The 21,832-nt window shown below is 48.8% G+C and overlaps 1 long non-coding RNA gene across 3 annotated transcripts in view; it reads left to right on the top strand.

Annotated features, from left to right (window-relative positions):
* LOC113968861 overlaps nucleotides 1-21,832 on the top strand; it is a 77,664-nt gene that overhangs the window by 52,554 nt on the left and 3,278 nt on the right. For all 3 annotated transcript variants that reach the window (XR_003534659.1, XR_003534661.1, XR_003534660.1), the window contains exon 3: nucleotides 10,953-11,052. This is a non-coding gene — a long non-coding RNA (uncharacterized LOC113968861). The remainder of the gene's footprint in view (nucleotides 1-10,952; nucleotides 11,053-21,832) is intronic.

Raw genomic sequence — 21,832 nt, 5'->3', positions numbered from 1 at the left:
TGTGGCATCCTCCCCACAGTTTCCTATCTGAGTCAGCAAGGAGGGGGTTGGTCTTTATTGCTGTTTCTCTTTAGCATATCATTAGTATCAAGTTTCTTTTCAAGTGCTTTGCTTATGGGTGTTTCATGTTAGAGCTTTGGTTTCCAAGATAACATTCTTCCTCACTGAAAGACAACATAATTTTTCTGACTTGCCTTTTCATCAGTTATGCCGTGACTTCCCCCTGATGGTGTGGGAGGAGGATATTTCATTTCCATCTTAATGGCAAAACTCCCTCATGTACAGTGCTGAAGGATTGAGATCCTGACCTGACCTGCTGAAATCAGTGAGCATCTTCTCTTGGCTTTTGTTGTCTTTGGATCAGGCTGTGGAGCACGATCCTGCCCACTGAGGTCAGTGGGAATTCTGTCTTTGATTTCATGGGCACTGATGAAGACATTTAATGACCAGTACATTCCATGGTAGCTGACTGTTTCTCTGGTGAAATGAGCCACTTGCAAAATCTGTGTTTCCTGGGTGCAGAATAACACAGATAACCCGTGTTATGGGTGCAGAAATGAAAAGTCGCACAGTTAAGCCTTCTGGAAATCCAGTGGGCTTCCCCTCCTCTGTTTAGTGTTTCTTTATGACCAACATGACAGCAATTGATATTCCACATATTGCTGGGATAAAGCCCCACGTGGCATTCAGCAAGCTGAACACCTCATTCCCCTGGGACAGTCAATGACTGAGGAGTCATTCCAAAATGTTTTGTTGGCAGTTTGGATCTAGAGATTAATATTACCTTGATGATAAATATGGTCTTTCCTTTTCCTTTCCCATTCAGAAAGAACTCTCTCCTTGCCTTTTTTCTTGTGCCTGTGGCCCTACAACTGTAGCAGCTTTTCTGTCCCGGGGTCACGTTATCCCTCTGTTATCCCTCCCCTTGCTCCTGTTAAGTCTCCACAGCTGGCAAACAGAGATGTGTGTGAGTGATTTATTGCCTTTCTGTGCTGGAGCACAGCAGCCCTTGAAGTCCCACAGCCCCAAGAACAGCCTGAGCCTCTTCTCCCCCTGCTCCTGCCCCTGCAGCTCCACAGAGCCCAGTGCTGGGTGTGTGTCCCAGCTGGTGTGTGGGACTGCAGGAGCAGCACTCCTGGGACACAGCACACACCAGGAGCTCTCAGGGGCTCACCAGCAGAGACACTACATGGCACACGCTTGTGGGTTTCTGGGTTTCTCATGTTTCTGGGTTTCTCTTGCCAAAGCAGAGCCTTCCCACCCAAATTCCCATTGCTTGGCCCATACTCAGTATGATGAAGACAAACTACATATTTTCAGACTGAGCACAGCACAGATGCTTTGCTGTAGTTAGTCCCATATTGTAAAGCTACTCTTTTACATCTTTTTTTTTCTGTTCCCATTTAATTCTGGGTGTTCAAAGCAATAGCAAACTGCATAAAGCAATAGACCCTGTCAAGAGATGGATGCCCTGAGCCATGTCCCCACCATCAGTGCTTGGCAGTGGGGGACACGCTGGGAACATCACCCCAGTTGTCCCCTCAAGCCCCTGAGCCACTCAGGGGTACATCTGCATTTCCCTTAGTGATGTCAGTGTTCTGCTGTGTGACCACAGTGAGGGGAATTCCCCAGCATTCCTCAGGATGTCCGGCAGCCAGGAAGGTGTCTCATCCTGCCTCCTTTATGAAGAGAGCAGATTCTTTGGAGCACATCACTTATTACCATGGAATCATCAGCCAGACTTAATAGACCAGTAGCTTTGATGGGCTTTTCTAACTGTGTGGCTGTTTGCAATGAGCTCTGGTGCCCTGCAGTGATGAACGGAGCACGGGGGTAATTCTGCAAGATTGCTTTGGCCTCAGGGATTTACTTTGTCATTTAATCCAAAAGTAAGCAAATGGTGCTACACATTCCTGAATTATTTCCTGAAGAGCGTGACAAAGTGGTAGTTGTAGAAGCTGCTCCCTCCCCAGGAGTACATTCCTCCTCAGCTCCCCAATCCCAGTGACCCTGCAAGAGAGAAAACTGTCCCCGGGCTCCAGCTCCTCCTGCTTCTGCAGCGGGCTGGGTTTGCTGAGTGATGTGTGTGCAGGCTCACCTGGAAAGTACTAACATTTTTCAGGTTTCCTATTTCCAGTTCTTTCCCACACTTTTTCTGTTGGGATGCCTTACCTTAACTAGTTACAGCAGCTCTTTGCCTGGCCCCTGATGGGCCCTGAACTGCTGACCAGCCCAGGATCCAGAAAAGGGGTTTTGTTGTGCTCTCATTGTTCATTTGGCTGATTGCATCCTAGAGGTTTCATCTTTGAAGGCCAAGATAAATTTATTAATATCTGTTATCTAGACAAATGATTCAGAATACCACTGACCTTTCATTTTTGGGTAAGGAATAAGCCTGTTTGTAGCTGGAAAGGTTAATATCGGACCTGGAAAACTCCCACTGGTGAAACACAGAAAGAGGAGAAGTTTCCCAGCAGCTGGCCATGCAGTCAGGATATACAATGGGATCCATCAGTCATTCCCAGATGGAAGCAGGCAGCCATGAGTTGGTCCTGGGCATGACTGGCTGTTTTCACTGATCTGCCTTAGCCAAAGGCCCCCAGGCCCCAAACATTGTGATATCCCAGTGGCTGAGGTGCTGCAGGGTTGGGCACTGCACCTTTTGCTGCTGGGGAGCTTCTTGTCTGAACTGGCTCACAGGTGAGGGGATGACAAAGAAACAAAGGCAGATGTTTCCTAGAAGTTGTTGTGCCTGCACAAGACTTGAATGCTCCTGCTGTGATTCCACCTTTCCTGATTTGCTTGGACTACCAGGAATGCTGCTGGGCAAATGCAAGTACATCTGTACAAACAGGGTCTTCTCTGTTTCCTCAAGGCAATCACAGAGCTTAGGACAAAATATTTTGGCAATTTTTAAATAATTATTTCTGTGGTAGCTGAAGGCTCCACCACACTTGCATTTCAGTTCCAGTTGGAGGACATTCATCTGCACTAGTTCCTGTTTGTTTTAATGAATTATGGACCATTTTGGTGCTGATCATGGGCATGTCCTTCAGTGTGGCTCACCCCCAATCATACTACTGAAACCCCTGTATTTATCTGCCTCACAGTGTCATATGTTTATGAAAAATACAACTGATAGTGTATAACACAAGCTGTAGATTCTGACTTGTGACTCAAGTTTCAGTTGTGAATCTAAGTCAGATCATTTAGTTGATGATCTCTGGCTGATAGGTGATGGCTGGTCTCCCACCCTCTGGGATCATCATCACCTCTGATTTAGTACAACCTCCCAGCAGCTGGGTTTCATATCTGCAATGCCCCTCCTTGATTTTGCCCTGCTGGCCTGGGCTCACTCTCCCTCCTGGATGACATGGGAGGTTCTCTTCTTGCATCCATTTCCAGCTGGGAAAAACTGCTGGCACAGCTGAAGCTGTGTGTCACAGCAGTGCAGGAGAAAGGAAAACCACATGGACCAACTCTCATCGGTCTGACTTGTTGGCTGCAGTTTCTTCACCAAAAGGGCTGTCCAGCCCTGGCACAGCTGCCCAGGGCAGGGGTGGATCCCCATCCCCGGAGGGATTTAAAAGCCATGTGGATGTGGCACTTGGGGACATGGGTCAGTGGCAGCCTTGGCAGTGCTGGGGATGGTTGGACTGGGTGGTCTTGGAAGGCTTTTCCCAACATAAACAATTCTGTTATTTTATGACTTATCTAACCCCACATTTAATAAACTGTAACTTTCTTTCCCCTTGACAACTGAAAAAATTTTCCTCTTCAGTATTTTATAGGTGTAAAATGAAACCAAAAGGAAATAAAATGCCTCTTTTTCATTGACTAGAGAAAATGGTGAGTAAAACCCACTTTATTTCTATCCTGCATTTGTTATCCCAGAGGGATTGTCCCAGGAGCCTTTGTGGTTTCTGAGAGTTTCATTTAAAAGGCTTATTTAAAGTTTAGTTCCCTGAGTTTTGTGAGCCCGAGGAACACAGAGCAGGTTCTCAAAGGCTGTTCCCCTGTGCCAGGGGGTTCCCTCAGCACAGCTACACCACAGACAGGGCTGCACAGCCCCACGGTCCATGCTGGGTCCTCTTCAACATGGGGGGAGCCTCTGGTGACTGAGGGCATTAATTTTCTCTGTCTGTATTGTTCTTTACTGTCTGTTGTGTCTTTGCCATATGGTCTCTATGTGATGCTTGGCTCTGCAGCCAGCTGATTTGTGAGTGGTGGTGTGAGCAGCAGGACACAGCCTGGCCTGAGCCAGCTGCTCTTTGAGTGTCCCCCCTCTTTGGGGAAGGGAATCATTGGCTGAAGGCAGCAGGGTCCAACTTTGTGCCTTGTTTCTGTATTTAAGGTTAATATGTTTAAGTAAGTGCTGATTGCAGGCACACAGACATGGGATTTTAAGACTGTTCCCTTGTTTAGGCTCATTGCAGGGTAAACTTAATGACTTCATTGTTATCTGGAGCAGCAATTGGATGGGAGATCTGTGATGAGCTGAAGTTACCCTGCACAGGTCTCAGAGCAAGATGCAGAGCATTTGAACATGCCAGCTGGAAAGCCTTGGCTGTGTCCTTTATTCCCTCTCTAACACTGACAATCCCATAATGTGCCTCTGTGTGGGACTCAGAGGTTCCAAGGAGCAGGAGGTTTGTGTGGCATTAGGCCTGTTCAGCCACTCAGACAGCCCTGGTGTGCCAGTAATCCCTCTCTGCACTCCTGCCTGCAGCACTCCTGCCTGCAGCACTCCTGCCTGCAGCACTCCTGCCTGCTGCACACCTCTCCTGCCTGCTGCACTCCTGCCTGCTGCACACCTCTCCTGCCTGCTGCACTCCTGCCTGCTGCACTCCTGCCTGCTGCACTCCTGCCTGCTGCACTCCTGCCTGCTGCACTGCCTTTGCTCAGGGTCAGCAGTGGCTTCAGCAGGGGCTGAAATGCTTTGGGGAACATAACTCCTGGCCAGTGCTGGGGGGAGGCTGGAAGGATTCCTGCCCCCCTCCCATCTCAGGCAGCATCTCTGGACAGTGCCTGGAACAGAACTTGCCCCCATTAGAAGCACACACAATTAACTAACAAATTCAGTCTATCCCAGGGGTTGAACTGGAGCTGCCTTCTCCCTTCGAGTGCCCAAGCCCTCCTTTGTGCAGGCTGGGAATGTAGCTGAGGATGGATTTATTCCAATATCCCCGGAGTTTCAGAGCTTCCTGAGGACTAACCCAGTCTGTTCTGCACCCTCCTGTACCCAACAGTTTAATTCCAAAAGCTGACCCAGGAGAGGTGGATGTGTGCTCTGCAGGCCACACTGGATCCCAGCTGTCCTTGCTCTCTGGTTCTGCAGGAATGCAGGCACATATTCCAGGAGCAGTTTGCTGACAGAACAAAGCTGGGCCCTCCCAGCTCAGCCCCAGATGTCAGCCCTGCTCTTGGCTCTCCTGCTGCACAGCACAGCCCTCACCACTCCAGCTCTGAAGGCCCCTTCACGTGGAACCCACCAGCTTCAGCAGCAGCAAAGTCTGGGCCACGTTTTGATATGGGAAAACTCAGAAGGTTCATGCAATTCCTGGCAGTCTTCAACTGCTGATGACAAAAATATGACAAAAAAGTCTTTCCCACTCCTCCAGGGATGTAAGTCCTACCCTGTCCCTCCAAACAAGGGAGAAGGTGAAGACACAGCTGGCCCTGAACTTAAGGAGTGGATCTGCACTTTCATTAACTGCCTGGACAGTAAATGGGTTTAAATATCCAGAGCACTGTTCGTTTTGTCTTCAAGTTCTGGAAATTTCATCTTGCTCTGTAATGATATGGAAAAAACAATTCAAGCAAAACAATGCACATTTACGGAAAAATCAGAATAATAAAAAATCAGAATAATATATCCCAGGAACTGCTTAATCCCTGAAAATGGAAGGATAAAGCATTCTTGATACATCAAAAGCAAAGCTGTGCCCAGTAGGTCCTGAGTTTCAGTCCATTTTGGGAACTGCTCAGCAGTGACAGGGGAAGGGCACACACTGCTGGGGTGCATGGAAAGCAGGAGGGATGGTGCAGATTAACATTCTCCTGCAACCAGAGGGGCTCAGCACGTCCAAGTAATTGCCTGCAAATTGGCAGATGGCTGTGGTAAAAGGATTACCATGAATCAAGTTAGATGGCAAGTGTAACAAAGCAATAGCAAGCAAAAACAATATTGCTTTTCTCATTCCAATTAAAAACTAAGTGAACACCAATAGCTTTGGAGCATAATGAGTGACAGCAGCTTTTCATGCTGGCTCAGAGCTCCCCCAAAGCTTTTCTTCCCTTTCTCATCTCCTGGCCTGACCTCCCCAGGGCTCTGTCCCTGCTGCCTCCACTTGCACAGGTTGTCTGGAAGTTTTTCCCTGCCAGGTTGGTCTGACAGCCCCTTGACTGCTGCCTGGTGACTGCTGCAGGCTGAATTGCCCTTGGGGCACCCCAAGAGAAGGACCCCAACCTCCCTTGTTCTTCACACCATCACAAAAAGCCCTGTGAATGGAATGTGCCAGGCCTGGAGTGTCCCAGTGTCCCAGCCTGTGAGCACGTGGCACAGGGGCGTGGGACTGTCCATCCATGTGTGTTTGCTCTGGCACCTCTTCTCTCCGTTCACTCTCTGATACCATCTCCCTTCTGCTCCCAAGCCATGGCAGAGCTCACTCCAGATGGATCCAAGACAGGCTGTGTTAATGACCTGATGCCCAGGATGGCAAGAGAAGGAGGAACAGAAATCCCCTCTTCCCGTGCCTGCCCCACAGCACACCCGGCCCTGGGGCAGGTCAGTGCCAGAACCAGCTGCTGGTGGAAGGGGCACTATTGCCATGGGTGCTATTCCCAGCTCCCCTTCCCTGGAACCAGGTGCTCATGTTCAGTTCCTGAAGCTCTTGGTGTTTAATTGCCCTTCCAGCTGCAGGAATTTCAGAGGACACAGACCCACAGAGCTGTGGAACACCCTCCTGGTTTGGGAGGCGAGGGGGAGCAGCTCCAAACAAGGCGTGGCTGTTGGTGACCACTCTCCTTGGGCTGCTGGTTCTCAGTAAGGAGTTGTGTGTGGCACCAGAGGGGCAGTGCCAGCCCGGGATGGATGAGCCGCATGGCCACTTCCACAGGCTGGAGTGTGGCACGGAAACACCCTCCGGAGCTTCACCCCACCCTCACTCCCAGACAGCACCACGCCTGGAGCCCGGGGCTGCTGCCTTAATGCCTGTCTGATCTCCAGAATGAGCCTGACAGAGAGGTCAGAGCCCTGCTGGAAACCTTGTGCCAGCTCAGTTGCACTGTGTTCTGTTATTGTTGTATTCATCACTCACCAGGAATTCCTAAGGGTAGTGTCAGATACGTTCTGACTCAAGGAAAACCTGGAAAGTAAATTTGGGATTCATTTTGAAAGAGCTTGTTTGTTAAAGGTAACAAAAATTACTTAATTTGAATCAGATTTTCCACTATTTTCATTATGCATGAACAAATAAAAGAAAATTTGAAATATCTTTTCCAACATTTAATCTGGGACAATGTGATGACAGAGACATCACTTTCATAAAAGAGATAATAATTAATAACAGTTTAGTGTAGACAGTGGTTTGTGGGGAATCTGCTATCCTGTTGTGCTGCTCCAGCTTTACACTTTGTGGGAACTGTGGTCTGTTGCCAGAAAATGGGAAAACTCGAGTCTTACGTGTATGAGAACACGTTCAGCACTGGAGCTGGTGACACCCCGACCCAACTGCAGCATAAAGACCTGCCCTGGGCAGGCAGCTGGTGCCAACAGGAGCACTTGGGTGAGGCCCTTTGGGTTCACAGCAATTTCCTTGGATCCAGCATTCCAAAAGGGAGCGTGTGCTTGCTGCCAAGGGAAGGCCCAAGGGCCACTGTTCCCTCCCCACTTCTCTAACCAAGAGAAGGCCACTGTGGGAGGAGGCAGGTTGGTGAAGAGCAGAAGGTTTAAGGTTTGCTTGGCTCCACAGAGCCTGAATTTTCACATTCATGCCGAGATGGCTCCATTTGTGTTCCGATATTCCAACTGCAGCAGAGGAGGGTGAGCCCACACAAGGCACCCACTGTTTGGAGCACTTTGGCCATTTCCATGTGTTGCACCCCAGATGAATTGGAAGATGAGCTCATATTGTTCAGAGCAAGCTCCCCCATGAGAAGGGTGTGATGTGGCATGAGGTGTATGGCATTTTTGTTGATGAGCTCCGTCGGTCCCTTCATTCTCTCTATCTCACACTAATTTTAGAGCATTTTCAGTAATAAGAGTTTCCCAAGAGTGTCTGGCTTCTCCTTTCTGTCTCTTTACTCCATTTCCTTGTTGGTTCCTTTAGTTCTCATGCCACTGCTTTCCCCCCAGCAGTTGGGGGCTATTTTCTGGTGACTGCAGAGGGACTAGGTCTGGGAGCATGACTTGTGCCTGGCTGGGGTCCCCGAGCCAAGCCCTGCCAGGGGTCCCCGAGCCAAGCCCTGCCAGCACCACACTTGGAGGAGAGCTGGCTCCGGCTGCCAGACAGGACAGGCAGCTGCTGGGAGCAGCAGCACTTCAGTGGCAACAAATCATCCCAAAACAGTTCTTGGCCGAGAGGGAGATGATAAGTGCAGGCTGGTAGGGAGGAGGTTTGCCAGCTGGCTGGGGCAGCAGCGCTGCTGGAGCCAGCTCTGCCTCAGCTATCGGGGTAGGGAAGGCAACAGAGGAGTGCGTGGGCCAAGCCAGAGAGATAATCCTGGCTGTGGCAATAGAGCATGTCTGGATGCAGGTCGGGGGAGCTGGCCTGTGTGAAGATAGCTGGAAGAGGGTGAATTCCCAATGGATGTACCATTGGCTCAAAACGGCCAATAAATCCGGGACTGCTGGCCAGCTCTTCTCGGCAGGCGGCTCCTCACAGCCTTGAAACTGGAGATGAATAAGGACAAAGGTATCATGGCTTTGATTAGTTCAGAAATCACTTTTTCCCCATCACTTTGAGGTGATTCCAGCTGACAGCCTTTGCCAGCTGAACACAGCCTCGGACAGCCCTCCCAGCACAGGGTTGTTCTGGGAGAAGGGAGTCCAACCCAGTTCCAGTGTTCCAGAACCCAACCTGTGCTCCTTGTGGTTTATGTAGTGGGTCCTGCTCGAGGGCAGAAGGAAAGGTTTCAGACTGTCAGTAGACATAAAGCATGAAATTCCCCCCCCAAATGGCTCCTGCAAGTGCAGAGAAGTGACCGCTGTGCAGGGTTCCAGTGTGAGCAGAGGGTGGTTGTGGTGACCCAGTGCAGCCCAGACCTGACTGTCACCAGCCCTTCACCTCCTTCCCCCCCGGCCGGGCCGGATGGCAACTGCTGCAGTGCCACTCTGTGGTGGGATGGAGAAGCAGATACACGGAAAACTTTCCAACAGTGACAGAAAGGAGGAGCTGCGGCTCTGAGCTGTGGTTTAACTCGGCCCAGCTCGGGCACCGGGTGCCCCCATCTCTGAGCCCAGCGACCACCCGGTGTCGGGTCTGCAGGGAGAAGGGTCAGGGCTGACCTGGAGGTGAGTGACCTCCAGGCCCTTTGGCCACAGCGAGTGGGTGTTCCCAAAGCACTGCTGAGCTCCCCAGAGTGCCACCCTCCAACATCTCGAGAACCAGGACATGGTTGGAGCCTTTGGAGCTCGAGCACTTCATTGGCTTCACCCTCATCTGAACTTGACTTTGCTACGAAGGTTTTTTATGCTGATCAACTCAAGAATCCATGAATTTCTCTTTTTTAAAGTCAGAGGTGTCACTTTCCCAAAACAAAACATATTCTTGAATCTATTTCTCAGACTTGAGCTTCATGTTCCCATATCAGGGACCATTATCAAATTAATTATCATGACATCAAAATTAAATCAATTTACATTCCATGCATGCTGCATGCACACAGTGCTGTTCCAACCCTGGCCAACAGTACTGGTGTGATTTCCCTGGCTGCAGTGGAGCATTATTCTTGCAGTATGGCCCTTGCATGGGGACTGGAAAAGGAACAATATCCTGCTTTTATTAGCCCAGATACAGCAGACTCCTTCATGTGGCCACTATCTGCACAGCTTTGCTGCTAGGACACTGTCAGCCAATATTTACATCATGTCTTGCCCAAGAAATGTTGTGTTTGCTGAAAAAACACATTTGCAAATGTAAATGTAAAAAATGTAAAAAACCAGAGGCTGGTTTGACAAGAACTCAGTTCATGGACTGCTAAATGTTTCCAACTGATCTGGTCTCAGTGACTTCAAGGTAGAGTCAACAAGATATCATGGCAGATAGGAAGGGACAAAAACAGGGGGAAGAACTCAGGGGGGCAAGAGCAGGCACAGGGGGAAAGCAGGAGCCTGGCAGTGGATGTAGCTGTAGTTGAATTTTGTACTGTCACAAATAAATGTTTTATCTCTAAGAATCACCCAACAGTTTTACAGTGTAGAAGTGACTGGTCGGATGTTGGTCCCGTAATCTGGTGGGCAGAAGAGCACAGAACTTAAGGACAGCCCAAAGACCCCATTCAGATCTGTGCTCAATCCTTAACTCTGGAAAATGTGCTCACACACAGAAGGGGCTGGAAAATTCTCATCCTCAGTTTTTTCTGTGTCCTGTATCAAAAGAGTCGTTTGTGCAATTAGCTGACAGACTTCCAAGATTTACTTTTTGTGCTCCATCATTCTCTCAGCAATCCCTGACCCCTGTGAAATGCAGAGCTTCCTCCAAGGTGACAGTACAACAGATATTTATATTGCAGATGAAATTTTGTTGCTATGATTGAGATTTCCTCAAATACACACATAATCTCTATGCAAAAAAAGGCATCACCCACTGGAATGTGAATGTGCAACTTTCTAAACCACTTGCAAGGGTTTTATGCAGCTGGATTGTCACCATAGTGTTTAGAACTGAGAGTTGGGCATTTTTAATAATTTAATTTTGCTGGTGATCTAATCTCCTCTTGTGCTTTTCTAGTGCATCCTTGTGACTGAAATCCAAGGATCAGGAGTTCGTGTCCTCACTGAAGCCCCACAGCAGAACTGCACTTCAGGAAAGCAAGTCCTGGGAATAGCAGGTAATGTTAAATTCCTGACATTGTTCCACTGAGCTGTTCTAGAGGGAGAATGACCTGGAATAAAGCAGAACTCGGGAACCCAATGTCTGGGCTGTGTATCCAGGCCTGAATCTTTCTTGCAGTGTTTCCTACACACCTGCTGATGTTTCTTTCTGCCTTACACGCCTTCAAACCCTGACTAACCCTTTGCCAATGTCCAGAGATCATCAGAGGAACTGACAAAGGGATCAGAGTTTCCTTTTGTAATCTCCATGTGGATATCACCAATCTCTTAATTCTCTCAGCTAAAAGTTCTGCAAGAGGTGAGGAGGCAATAGGTGCAACAAATGCCACTGGGTTCAGAAGCTTTGCAGAAATAATTAGTGCTGGAAATTGCAACTACTAAATTACCCTGGTTTAATGTGCTGCTGGCTGGGCTGTGGCCCTGCACTTTGCCCCAGGCAGGAGGTGGAGCAGAGAGCAGGAACTGCCACCTGCTCCCAACCCACTCCTCCCTCCCGATCCCGATCCCGATCCCGATCCCTTCCCTCCACCCGCACAACGGGCTGGGCGTGGCTCGACCCCGGGGCTTGGTGTGTTTGGGGGAGGAATAACGCTGAGAGCGGAGCCAAACTGTGCATTCAGTGCCTGTGTCACCTCAGCAGAGCCAAAGTGTGCATTCAGTGCCTGTGGCACCGTTCAAGGGGAGCTGGAGCCCAGAGCCAGGCCGGGGGCTCTTCTCTCACCTCTCCTGACTGCTGAGCAGGGTGGCAGGGGGGGAACTGGGCAGAGCCCTGCAGGTCTGTGGGGAAGCCACCCTGGGGCCAGGGCAAGGACTGACAGAAAACAAACGAGGCAGTCAGTGAGCTGAGGGAGTGAGAAAAAGAGCCAAAGGTTTCACAGGTATGTTCTGAAGTAACAAAGGTATTAATTAAGGTGCTGAGGTGTGATGCTAAGTCCTTCTGGGGCCCTTGCACATCCTGAGAGGGTCCCTGCCCACAGTTCCCTGCACTCCCTGACACAGAAACAGCACCTGAACCCCCACACTGAGAGCAGCAGGGACACGGACTGACCCCCTGGGAAACACTCACAGCCCTGCTCTGGGGGGACTCTGGCCTGGACCTGCCTGGGCCTCCACAGCTGCCTAACTCCAATCACCAGGTGAAATCAGTGCTGCACATACAGCTGCAGAAATTCCAGAAATTCCTGCTCCGGGTTGCTTGTGATGCAAATCAGGGTGTGAGCCTGGGAGAACCAGCACTGATGCTGATCTCTCTCTGCTTCCTCCCAAAAGGAAGGCTTGCTTGTCTTTAAAGAAAATGTGGTTTACCCTCAATTTCTCAGAAAAGAGCAGACAATTGGATGCTACCAACGGGCACAACCCCATGGATGTCCCTAGGCACTTAATTTGCAGGGTGATTTCTGCATCACCTGGTGGGAGGGACTGGGCAGGAGGCCTCAGCAGTGCTGCAGCAACCAGGGTCAGATGGAGCATTGCCTGGTGATTAACTGCAATATTGTATCTTAACGACCTGCACTGTCCTAATCATTGAGTCCAGTCCTCTGGCACTCCCTTACTGACTGAATACACGTTCCCTGCCTGGAATGAAAACTTCTCTGTTTTCCAAAGGTACCGTTGTTTGCACCTTTCCCAAATTCTGGCAAAGTGTGACAGTAACTCCACAGTCAGGGATTTGCCACAGCACTTTTAGATCTCCAGATGTATTCCTTATTTTCAAGTCCAACACATACACTGCAGTTTAACCAAGAAAAAACAGGTTTTTTTCTCATCTGTCATCTCTTTATCACTCACTCTTGGTGAGGGACCAGGGAATTCATGAGAGGCAGATGCTGCCCTCAGCTCCAGTGAGGAGAGTATTTATGGTGTCCTGCAAGAGCTCCACCCTGGCTGCTCACGCCAGGCACTTGTCACAGGCATGTGCCACTTTTCTGAAGGGGTCTGTAACACAAACTCCTCCTGGATTTCTAGCACATCGCTGGGATTACAAATACTGCTGAGGTTAGAAATCAGATGAACAGCTCTGTCTAGTGGCAATTGCAATAACTACATCAGAAAGTTGTTATTTCTAACAGAATTCAGCCCATATGTGTTGAATAAAAGGAGTTTAAAAATAGCTGCTTGGCTTGCTTTTCCACATGGCAAATGCTCCGAGTACTTCTGGAGACACGGGATAAACATGTGAGGCCACACTCTGCCATGAGCTTTCTGTTCTTTTAAGAGCTTTGCTGCCTTTATTTAATGTTCAGCAAAAGCAATAAAACTCCCTGAGGCTTTGCCATTCCCAAAGCTGTGGTTGGGATCTGGAGGGCCCTGTGCCTCCCTCCCGCTGAGGTGTTTGGTGCTGGATGTCCCAAATCCATCCCAGCTCACCAGCCCATCGTATGGCACAGGATCAGGAGTCACTTTGGTTTGGGTTTTGGGCAAGTTCCATGGTACTGCTCTGTAGTTCCTAACAAAACCACACCACTGGGGAAATGACCCTGGACATTGCCAGAAACTGGGGGTGGGGGATCCCCCACTCGATCAGTTTTAGGGCTGGACAGGTCCCGAGGCTCAGGTGAACGTGCTGGACCCCACAGCTGGTTACACCCCGTTTGTGCTCTGCTGTGGGACTGGCACTGAGCAGTCAGGGTTGGGGCAGAGCTCCCTGCTCACGTGCTCCTGGTCCTCAGCAGCTCTAAGGCCTCACCTCTGGAAAGTCTGAGCAGTCTCACACCCACCCACAGGGTCTGGCTGTTCCTGCTCTGTCCCACGGGCCGTGAGCTCAGCGAGGTGAGAGGCTTTGGGAGCCCAGAGCCAGCCCACCTGCCTCCTCCACACCCCCCTCCACTCTCATCGATCCTAATCCCTGCTTAGAGAGGGATTCAAAGTGCACTTGTGTGTAAGATGGGGGTGGTAAAACACCACCTTTCTACCCAAAGGGAAAATGGCTGTGAAGGGAGAAGGCAGTGAAGCTGCTGGAATTATAACTGAGTGGTTTGTGTTGGACGTGTGTGTGCACCTGTGCATGGAGCTCCCTGGACCTGAGACTACAACTGCTGGTGTTAACTGTGCTAAATCAGGACTAGTAAGCACAAATGATAAAGAGAGTGCATAAATTATTTCGGGGTAAAGATTCAGCATGTATCCTTGTTCAGCAACTTCAGCTTACAGATCAGAGGTCAGAGCCTAAGAGAGGGAAGGAGAGCTCACCAGAAGCTGCTCCAGATTTCAGATGAGCCGACAGCAGAGAGCACTTGTGTGCTGCCTGTGTGCCCAGGTCAGAGCTGAAGAGCAGATGCTGCAGATTGCAAAACAAGTGGCACATCCTTTTATAGTTAAATCTCTCTTGGAACAAGGACTCTGCCCTTTCTCAGCAGACAAGGCTTTATTCCTTCCCATGGCAAGCAGGTAGAGACAGAAATAAAGCCGTGACCAGCTGAGAGTCCTGTGCAGCACAACTTTCATATGGAGCCTAAACTTGCAGGTTTGTCTGAAATCTCCAGGGAAGCCAAGAGACTTTTACAAAGGAATGAGTTCCTGTTGAATCTGCTCCTCCCTGCAGCAGCATCGCGGCAGCCCTGGCTCACTTTGCATAGCAAAGCCTGGAGATAAGGGAGAGAAATGCTCCCAGAAACCTGCAGCTCCCTGCCCGGGAGCCATTCCGGACTTACATTCCACTGCTTTTCTGGACCGTGGCTTTATCCCGGTTCCCTGCAAGTGCTTTCTCTGTGTGCCCCATCACCTGGGCTGTTGCCTTTCTCTGTCACACCCCAGATTGAATCTGGAGAATTGGGTTTCTCAGTTATTTCTGTCCAACATTTTCAAGCTGCAAGTCCTGGATCGTGTCTCCTTTCTCTCCCTCTCCCTTGTGCTGGATTTTCTTTCTTAGATCTCCTTCTTTAAGCTGTGACTCATTTCACTCTTTGAGAGCTCTCATTTGGCATCTCCCATGCTGTCTGCCTGCCAATTCCTTGCAATCCCCATGTCTCTCTGCACTATGTTCCTTGGCCACTTGCCAATTCTCAGGCTTTAAACTTCAGTATTTCTAGGATCTGCTCTCCTGAGATTTTTTTCCCTTTTTTATTTCCTCTCCATTTTTAATATTTCTAACCATTTCTCCTTTGACCCTGTGCTGAACTCTCTCTAGGTACAAGGAAAATAAGAAGGTTCTTTTGTGACCTGAGTTGGAGCAGATGGAATTCCGAAAGGGTGGTGTAGAGGTTTGTTTCAATATGCTCCTGGAGGCTTTGCCCAAAGTGCAAGGGGCTCTCAGCTGCCTCTTTAAAGAGCAAAGTCTGTAGATAAACTGAAATTCAGAGTTTTAATATGCTCCAATGGTCTATGTATGCTAAACACTTCCATTTTTGACAGCCTTGGGGAAGGTAAGAGATGACAGGCAGTGTTATTCTTGCAGCTTTACTGTGTTCTTCCTATTTGCTATAAAGGGCATTTCCCACAAGCAATCAAGTACAACTGAATGAGGGACGCTTGCTAATTTACAGGGGAGAAGAAATTCAGGGATGTTTTTCCATGTCAACCCTTTGATCAGTACTGCAAATTTGGAGTGAGTTTGTCAGTTCAAATGCTCACATCTGTGCCTCTTTACTGATGGCAGATCCTCTGTTCTCCTTACAAACACATCTCTGAGTCTTCCTTCAAGCTCATTTCTGCTCTGAAATTCTGTTACTGCTCTTGTGGTTCCAGTTTCTATCAAAGGGCTGGTTTGCTGCTTTTTGATATAACAAAAATGTCTCTGTCAATAACACAGGAACAGACTTGCATATTTTAACATTAAATGGTCACAGTCATTCTCTCATACTCTTGTTTTCCCTTACAATCCCAGACTGGTTTGGGTTGGAAGGGACCTCAAAGCCCACCCAGTGCCACCCCCTGCCCTGGGCAGGGACACTTTCCACTAGCCCAGGTTGCTCCAAGCCCCATCCAACCTGGCCTTGGACACTGCCGGGATGGGGCAGCCACAGCTTCTCTGGGCAATGGTTCCTAACAGAAGAAGCCCTTGTGCTCACTCCAGCCAGACACCCAAGGCCTGTTGAAGATGACTTGTTGACTTGCATAAGGTTTTGTACCTTCAGACCCTTCCAGCAGTGACTGTGTGGGGCCAACCCCAGCACCCTCTGACCTTTTCCTGTCCCAAGGGCTCATCACCTCCTCCTGCTCCTGAGCCAGGGCTCCTGGGCTGGGCTGGTGGCCCCAGGTCCAATTACTTGGCACAATAATTTTGATTGTATTGATCACTCATGACATGAGTGGTCACCTGAGTCAAACATTACATTTTTTTTTTACATAATTAGATATGTATAATTTCCTTTGTGGTAACATCACCCTCAGCAAATCCCCTGGGTGAGCTGTCCCTGTGCATATACACACATCCTCATGGCTGTGTACATATCTGAAAGTACAAATGCTATGGACGTGGGTTTGGGTAGGCAGGAAAATATGGTTCCCAGGCATTTCTCCCAGAGCAAGGGTTGTAGAACAGGCAGAGACAGTCTGCTGGTTGGCTACCCCACACTTGGCTCCTTCAGCTCTCTCCCTGGAGCAGACCCCCCTCACACAGCCCTCAGGTCCTTTGCCTGACCAGGAGATCAGGTTCATGCTGGCCCAGTGCTGGCCCTGGAGTCAGCCCAGGCTGTCCCACACCTCCCAGCTGACAGCCAGGGGTTTGTTTGGCTTTGCCTGAGGATTCTTATGAACTCCAAGTCCAGTGCTAAACTGTGCAGATTTCTCTGTGACAGGCTCTTGAATAGTCTCGTGATGATTTAGTGTTTTTATAAATAACTGTTCTCTATTGACTCTCCTGAGTTGCATTGACAGCAGTGGGACTCTTGTTACAGTGTGTTGTGTTGCTTATTAATTCCACGTGTTCATCACAGCTGAAATACTGCAGTGAATACCAGAGGAATTGTGCCTTAAGTGGAGTCTGAAATGTAAATCTCAGGGTGCTGCACTCCAGTGATTCATCCAAACAGCCTTTCACTTGTTTGCTCCTTAAATTCCCACATGAAAAACACCCCGATCTGTGAGGAGAACTGTCACTGTCAGGGCTTGTATTGGAGCTCCCTGGGAAGGATCCCAGCTCTTGCAGCAGCCTTGGTGAACAGAGGGAGCAGGAAGGTCCAAGAAGCAAACGTGGGGTTCTGCTGGAGACAGGGATCTGGGCACAGGCAGTTTGGGTGAGGGTTTCCTGTGGGGGGATTTCCAAGAGATCACAGGGCTCCAGAACTGCCAGGGAGGGTCACGGATTGCTGGGCAGGCAAATGGGACACCAGGAGAGCCCCATTCCTGTCTGTGCAGGGGGAGGCATCAACTCCAGCAATATGGAGCAGGAATGAAGGGTGGAAGGCTGGAACAGACAAGGACAGTGTGCACGAGGCAGCTCAGGAGTCAAAGGCAACGTGAGAAAAACAGGGGCAGTTGATGTGTTTGCAAATCACACTTGTGTTGCTCCTGGGATCTGTTTAAACTAGTTTATCTCTTACAAACTGCCTTTGTGCGAGGGATTTAATTGCTGGTTGGGTGAATGCTTGCCACTGTATAACAATCACTCTTTAAAGTGTTTTTTACATTTTTCTGCCTCAGTCCCTAGCCTTAAATGTGAAGTAATATGATTGGCAAGCTAACATGTGTGTATTATTCTGGTCTGTAAATGGAAATAGCTAATAATTAATGTCCAGTAGCAATTATCACACTGGGTGTCTTTGCTACAGCTCTATTTTATGTGGGCAGAGTGAAATGGGATTGGGTCAGCAGTAATTTAGCCTGATTAGGAAGGTGGTTTTTGGACTCTCTGATGGACTCTATTTTATCATCTGTCTCCAGGTGAGATCAGTCAGTTGCAGAAAAACCTCCATGAATTCAGCTTGGGTAGTTTTTGGAAGAAGGTGAAAAATGCTCTTAGGAATGAGTTTTAAATTTCCAGGGAGGCTGGGGAGAAAGGCTCACCCATTTATTATCAAATAGTCTGACCAAGGTCACTTTGGTTTTGCTGAATTTTATCTCCTCAAGGACAGGGAAATCTAACTTTCTCTTCTTCATTTGCTTTTCACATTTCTTCTGCCACAAGGCTCTTTTTTGGACTAAAATAAGGTGAAAAAAAGAAAAAGTGAATTTAGTTCTTCTGTTGCCACTGGGATAAGCAATGGCCAAGGTCAAACACTTTCACACTTTTTCCACCTTCAAAGTTTTAGTCACACTACAGTTTCAGCTGTAGTGTGAAAGTTAATTGGAAACAAGCTTATCAGTCTGGGAATGTAAGTCATGAACTTCTTCTGCTCTTTATCTACCTCGAGAATTTGAATGCAGAAGAAACAAAGGATTTAGAGGCCTTGGATTGTGTCCCACTGTCTGTCCCTGCTGTCTGTCCCTGGTGCAGCCCAGCAGGGCCATGCCAGCCCAGCTCAGCCCAGCCTGCCATCCCTGGGGCAGGAGGCTGAGCTGTGTCTGCCCTGGCACTGACAGGGTGTGCTGCTGGCTGGGCACCGGGCAAGCCACAGAGTCCTGGAGCACGGGAAGGAAGGAAGGAAGGAAGGAAGGAAGGAAGGAAGGAAGCTGTTCTCTTTTTCCTTGCTAGCAAGGAACGGGCAGTGGCAAAACCATTCTCTGAAGCTGCTCCAGTGGGATTCCTGCTGTAAGTCCATAAACCTCTGCCCCTGATCACTGTGGCAGGAGGTGAGGGCACTGCCAGGCCCTTGGCTGTGCTCAGCTCCACTCTGTCCATCCAGGGTTCCCAGCACAGCCTCCCCTGAGGAGCAGACAGGGTGTGACTGGCCCAAAGCACTGCTGGCTGAGGGCAGACACACCTCTGCCTGCTGACAGGGCAGGGCTTCCTCCAGCAAAGGAACCTGAGGGCACTTGGTGCCTCAGTGGTGCCAGGAGAAAGGCTGCTCCTCCAGCTCAGGCCGTGACTGCACTTGGAAGACTTGCTCCACATATGACTTAGGTTTGGGTGATGCAGGAACAGCATCTCCTGTAGCCTGGGGACAGCACTCCATGGACCCAGGACCACCCCAGGGCCACTCAAGGGGGGGTCCCTGTGCTGGGGAAGGGATGCACCCCGGGCTGTGCTGGTGCCCTGTGACTGCTGCTGGACCTCATCCTGCTGCCCTGAGAGGCCCGATGGCAGCGCCCGGGGCAGAGGGCACGGCAAGGAGCCGGGCAGGGGCTTTCTCTCCAACTGAGCACATCCAAACAGAACCCTTATTTGTTAAAGTGATTAAGTCATCTGTTCATTTTCACTGACTGGGGTTTGGCCTGTGAATACACAAGTTGGAACTGCCTGTTCTTCGCTTGTTTTTCCATGTCTTGGACATTCTCACTCCAGTCGTGTTTTGTTCCATCTCATCCATTTCCCTGTAAGACACAATGTCTGCTAAGGCTTAATAAAGAAACAAATCTCCAAGGCAGGACACTCGTGCTCTCTGTCTTACCCTTAATAGGTGTTGAGATGTGTGAAATAATGCCTGAGTTTTTTAAGAATCATAGCAACTATCTCTACTTTACACGTTATTATTTTTTTAAAAGGACTCCATTTCTAATTTTATTCTCTATTAAGTAAACAGTCTTTAATAGTGTTTATCACAAAGGCACATTTAAATCTATTCCGTTCCATTCTGGTTTCTCTGAACAGGCTTTTCACTTCTCCATAGAAAACAGGAATGGACAAAATGTGAAGCATGTCTGAGTGAAATGATGGTTCGTGGCCTGGTGGGGAAATGGATCGTTTTAAAATAATATCTTGTAATCTTTCTCCTAATGGATTTGGAAGGTCCCTGCTTTGTGCTTGTTCATATGGGGCTGGTGTAGCTGCCAGCTCAGCTGCCTCTGTTTAGACTTATGAAGAGCTTTTCCTACTGTATTTTTTAAATACAGAACTAAAACCATGCTGAGCTTTTCTTCTGCCCTGACAGAAGCTTTTATGTGTGAGCAGTGGCTGCCTCCCATTTGCTGTCCTGTGCCTGAGTCCTGGGCAAAGCTGGCTATGTTTTGGGAACAGCCAGCCTGGCATTCCCTGTGGTTACTAGGAGCTTCTGAAGGAACAACTCATTCTGGGATTCATTATCTGCCTGTCCTCCCTCTGCATAAATGAGGGAAACATCTGTCCCCTTCGGGAGGGAGAGGGACAATGGAGACCAGTGGCTGGGGTAAAGGGACCTCGACTCTTTGTCAGTGGCAGGTCAGCTGTGAACACTCGTGTTTCCCAACAGCCATGGACTGCACGGAGGTGCTGCTGCTCTGGGCACACCCTCAGCTCTGGGCACACCCCCAGCTCTGTGCCCTCCCCAGCTGGGCTCAGTGCCGGGCTGACAACAGTGACCTGTCCTTGGTTATCTCCCCAAATCGCTCGTCCCTCTGCCCAGTCTGTGCTGGGTGCCGGGGGTGACACCCCTGCTGTGACCTGTGGCCACATTTCCCTCACGTGCCAACAGGGGAAGGATGGGGAGCTTTCCCTGTCCTTGGCTCCCACCAAAACAGTCAGGATGGGGACATTGTCCCGTCCTTGGCTCCCACTGACACAGTCAGGATGGGGACACTGTCCCGTCCTTGGCTCCACTGGCCTATCCAAGGGCTGCCAACAAGACATGTGTTACCACATGAATGAGATTCCCATGGCAGGGATGGAGCCCAAGGCTCACCACTTAGAAATGTGATTTAATGCTTTTAATGGATTAAGGCCATACTCTTATCGAGCTTTCTGCCAAGGAAAAAAAGAACCACGATTGTGTTTTATGAAAACAAGGTGAATGACCAGACTTGGAGCAGTTCAGGCTTAAACAGACACCACCTGTGTAGGAGCAGAGGGGCTGCAAACTGATGCTCTAATTTGTTGAAGACTGTGAGATTAATTGAAATGTGGTGGGAAAGAATTGTTGGCTTGGGGTTTATAAAAGCAAGGCCCTGCAGGACTGAGATGAGTGAGACTGGAAAGACTGGAAAGAAAGGTGTTCCTTATTGTTACCTTCTCCCTTTGCTGTGGGTATAGAATGTCCTATAACAACTGTGGATTTTAAACTGAAAATCTTATTTCTTTCTGTGTTTGACCTGTGTATGTGGTGACACAAAAGAGAGGAGAACTGAGACACACTTTTTTTTATTAGTTTTTTTTCCGCAAACCTGTTTGGTTCAAAATGCCAAATATATTGGTACTTAAACTCCCTCCAGGTGCAATAATTCAAGGAGTTTAATAAATCAGGTATGGACTGTTGTTAAAACACACTGTTCTTTCTGAAATCATAACCATGGATTAAATCAGTTGGGTAATTAAGAATCAGAATTTGGCTGTGCAAAGGGCAAAATTTTTAATTATATGATGTGATGTGATATGACATTAATATTATATATTCACTCAAAGTAGGACTGTGAGAAAGGCTATTTTTGGACTGAAATTTTAAAGCAGGCCTCCTTTGCTGTAATACAATGTAATTCTAGTAAATCTCCTGTGTTGCAAAGATCAGCTTTCCAAATTTTGTGTCCCAGGAGCTTGCTCTTTATGTGTTTTTTCCCCGCTATTGGAAGAATCTCAGTTTTTGCAGCTTTAGTTTTGGATGGGCCAGTTACAGGGAGGGAGTTTATTCCAAGAATATCAGTGTGGTTTTTATCACTGTGATTGGGCTGCTCTGTTAATGGTTTACTTAAAACAAAGAGATCTTTGCTGTGGCATTTGCTGCCCAGTCATAACTATCTGGAGTATTTCAAGTATTCCTAGGTTTTCACTCACCAGGATAAGAGCATCTGCAGCTGGCTGTTCTTTCTAATGTTTCTCTGGGAATTCTCAGGAGC

Source organism: Neopelma chrysocephalum, unplaced genomic scaffold (genome assembly GCF_003984885.1).
Source record: "Neopelma chrysocephalum unplaced genomic scaffold, ASM398488v2 Primary Assembly neopelma1_69, whole genome shotgun sequence".
In the NCBI taxonomy this organism is placed as follows: Eukaryota; Metazoa; Chordata; class Aves; order Passeriformes; family Pipridae; genus Neopelma; species Neopelma chrysocephalum.
This window is presented reverse-complemented; position numbering and strand designations above follow the sequence as displayed.